Source organism: Orycteropus afer, unplaced genomic scaffold, assembly GCF_000298275.1.
Source record: "Orycteropus afer afer isolate SDZICR_OR568_19922 unplaced genomic scaffold, OryAfe1.0 scaffold00221, whole genome shotgun sequence".
NCBI lineage: Eukaryota > Metazoa > Chordata > Mammalia > Tubulidentata > Orycteropodidae > Orycteropus > Orycteropus afer.
The window spans coordinates 2,274,548-2,278,622 of record NW_006921808.1 but is presented as its reverse complement, the minus strand read 5'-3'; the positions used below and the strand labels follow the sequence as shown (position 1 = coordinate 2,278,622).

The window sequence follows — 4,075 nt, the reverse complement described above, 5'->3', positions numbered from 1 at the left end:
GGAGACAAAGAGAAGAAAACATGACAGGGCACTAAGACCCACATTTGAGAAAGCTCATTCATTTGGGGATTTGGAGGAGCAGGGGGGAGACCTATATGTATGAATATCCCAGAAGAGAAGATGATTCTATCAGACCAATTCAGAGCTGACAAGCATATTGATTTGTGCCCCTAGAGAAAATACAAGGTGAGTCCAGAGACACTGACCGTATTATAATACTCATGCCCAGATCTTCAGTGTCCCTTAAGGGGAAGACAGGGAGGACAGATTCATCTCCTCCTTGAAAGTGATAGATATGGTTAAATATTGTGGTATTTCGTCAGTCTGTAAGTATGGCAGAGTCTTACTACATCTGTTCCCTATTTAAACATTTTCCCCAGTACCTTTTTGCATTATCTAGAAAACTCATCTTAGTGTCCTTTTATCCAATAGGTGAGCATTGGCTTGAGCAGCATAGCTTGGTCAAAAAGTATTGTTATTGAGTACTAGATCCATATCTGCCCTGAGGAAAACTTATCACTTTTTCCCATACGTAAGATGAGGTTAATATCTGCCCCTTAAACACAAGGTGGTAATGTGATCAAACAAGTGAATATTTATGAGTAGTCTAGGAAAGTGCCAAGATCTGTGGTAATTAATGTAAGCTGTTATCCTCACTGCCCACTTGCCAAGTACATTTCTCTCATCCTAGACATATTTCTACCCAAAAGACTTCTCTGTCTCATGCCACCTGGAGCAGACATCTTGCTTCTATCTGTTTTATTGGTTATGACCTCATTACTTTTTTGCTTAAAAAATCTTGCTTCCCTTGCTGATGCCTTTAATTTCCCTCTCCCTTGACTGTTATTTCAGCAGTTCTGCTATTTAGCTCCATGGTGTCATAGAAGACAGTTGGTGGGAAAGGAACTGTGCTAAAAGACATAGCATTGAAATCAGGGACTAACTTCATGGTAGCTAGAAAGCTCTCTTCAAATCTTATTGCAGTTTTATTGCTTTGTGGGGAGTTTCTCTTTGGAGAGAGAAAAAGAAAGTTCCCTTCAATCCTACTATTCCTCCATTCCTACACATAGAACATATGTCCCCAAAAGGCAAATCCAGCTGATCATTATTGCTGACATTATTGTTCATGTCAGAACAATGCTGACAAATAAGGAATTGTATAAGAAAAAGAAGCTCCCAGATTACAAGGAGGATGCAATGATCCAGGATGCCATGATCAGTTGCTCGACCTAGCTCATCCTTTATATGACCCAGAGCTCTATTACAGGCTAACTAACTTCCATTTCAGTCAGAAGAGGCCAAGCAAAATGGATTGTTGGAGGATTTTTTTTTAAAAAAGAAAAGGCCAACTTTTTAGTTTTCAGAGGGTATAGCAGGTGCTTCTCAGGACCTCCATGAAAGAGCTTATCTTGCTGGTTACACTGGTTTAAGTGGTAATGTTAGAATGGGGCTCCTTATAAAGGCCCTGTAGTGGAGGAGCATTGTTCGTAAATGTGTTCATCTTTTTTCAGATGGAAAAGCCAAACAGAGAATAGAATTTTTTTGTTGTTTTGTTTTTATTGTAGTAAAATATATATATAACAAAACATTTGCCATTTCAACATTTTTTTACAAGTACAATTCAGTGACATTAATTATGTTTATATGTTTTGCAACCATCACTATTTTAAATCACCCTTAATCTCAGTGTCCCCTAGGCAGTGGTGTCACTAAGGTTGGTGTAACCTACTGAAGTAACTCATGGCATCATCCCCTGTGGAACTCCACCCCTACCAAACCATACAAAATCCTTAGTAATATTTATTATCAATTTTAATCTTAGAATGATGTGTGTTAAATATAGTTGTAAATTTTTTAAATGTAATAATTCAGAGATTATATGAATAAAAACCAAACCCAACCCAATGCCATTTAGTCTATTCTGACTCATAGCTACCCCTATTGGATTTTCGAGTCAGTAAATCTTTATGAAAGTAGATTGCCCCCTCTTCCTCCTGCAGAGTGGCTGGTGGGTTTGAACAGGAGCTCTAGTGGTGTAATGGTTAAAGCATTCAGCTCCTAACCAAAAAGTCAATGGTTCTGAACCCACCAGATGCTCTGTGGAGGAAGGATGACCCAGTCTGTTTCCATAAAGATTTGCCACCTTGGAAACCCCATGGGGCAGTTCTATTCTGTCTTACAGGGTCTCTGTGCTTTGGAGTGACTCCATAGCAGTGGGTTTGGCTTTTCTTTTTTTTTTTTTTTTTTGGTTTTTAACAACAAAATTGTTTTGTAAAATCTTTCTACATTGAATTCCCAACAGTATTAGTTACAAAATTATCAGTAACTGAACAGAAGCCTTTTTATTATTTTTCTCTTTCTTTTCCTTTAATTACTATTTTATCCTTAAAGAATTTATTGATATAGGTTCACAAACACTAATTACCACAATATTGCAGCTAAAACACCAGAAAATTTGACAAAATCTGTGACTATAAAAACAATGAATGAGTTGCTGCTTCTCCAAGAAAACACCAAATGGCAGATGACACTGGTGCAGCAGGAGTGCCTGGAGGCCCCCTGGGGGATGAGAGCCTTCTGAGGAGATTTTGGCAGTGGCCTGCCAGACCAGGGTTGAGGGGGTGGTCAGGGCTGTTGCCAAGGCCTCACAGCTAGCGGAGGCAAAACTGATGAAAAAGAGTTGCTCCCTGTCTACCAAGCTGGGTGGTTTGGTTAAGGACATGAAGATCAAGTCCCTGGAGATCTATCTTTTTCCCTTGTCCATCAAGAAGTCTGAGATCATCTCTTATTCTAGGGGATATCCCTTAAGGACGAGGGTTTGACAATCATGCCTGTGCAGAAGCACCGGCATCGACCAGAGGACTAGGTTCAAAGCATTTGTCTCCATTGAGGAGCTACAGTGACCACAACAGCATGGGTGTTAAGTGCTCTGTGTTAGACTGGGTTCTCTAGAGAAACAAAACCAGTAAAACTTATATAGAGAGACAAAGAGAAATTTATCTTAGGAAAATGGCTCACACACTTAGAGAAGCTGGCAAGTCCCAAATTCTTGGATCAAACCTCAAGCTGGAGGCTTTTCCTGAATCACACAGCTGCAGGCGCTGAGGAGCTCAAGGTTGGCAGGCAGTACACTGGCTGTTGACTCCAACGAATGAGGAATGTCCATAATTTTATTGGAAGCAGACCTAGGAAAACTCCCTTTCAATGGATTGGCCACTCAAAATATATACATCTGATCCTATCATTGGAACAACCCACATCACAATTGCTTAAACCACACAGAATTGTGGTCCAGCCAAGTTGACACACAGCTCCAGCTATCACATGTTCCAAGCGGGTGGCTACCTCCATCCATGGGACCATTATCCTGGCCAAGTTCTCCATTGGCCTAGTACAGTGGGGCTACTGGGGAAACAATATAGGCAAGTCCCACACTGTACCATGCTAGGTGACTGGCCATTTTGGTTCTGTACTGGTGCACTTCATCCTCACTTCCAGAAGCACTGCCATAGTCTCTGCATCCATGTCCAAGAAGCTATTTATGATGGCCAGTATTGACAACTACAACAACTCAGCCAGGGGGTGCATTGTCACCCTGGGCAACTTCACCAAGGACACCTGTGATGTCATCTCCAAGACCTACAGCTATCTCACCAATAACCTCTGAAAGGAGACTGTGTTCACCAAGTCTTCCTACCAGTATTTACTGACCATCTTGTGAAGACCCACATCAGAGCCTACATGCAGAGGGCCCAGGCTTCAGCTGTAGTCACCACATAGTGGTTTTTATACAAGAAAAATAAAGTGAGCTAATTTTTTTTAAAAAATGAATGAAAACTAGATAATGAAAAAGGGAAACAAAAGAAAAAATGGTACAATCTAATTATGGTACTGGCGAAGAATATTGGCCATACAACAGACTGCAAGAAAAATGAACAAATCTGTCTAGGAAGAAGTACAGCCCAAAAGCTCCTTAGAAGCTAAGATGATGAGACTTTGTCTCACATACTTTGGATATGTTATCAGAAGGGACCAGTCCCTAAAGAAGAACATCATGCTTGGTAAAATACAAGGT

The 4,075-nt window shown here is 40.6% G+C and overlaps 1 pseudogene; it reads left to right on the top strand.

Annotated features, from left to right (window-relative positions):
• Nucleotides 1-2,517: 2,517 nt before the first annotated feature.
• Nucleotides 2,518-3,780, top strand: LOC103203658 (annotated as a pseudogene).
• Nucleotides 3,781-4,075: the final 295 nt, after the last annotated feature.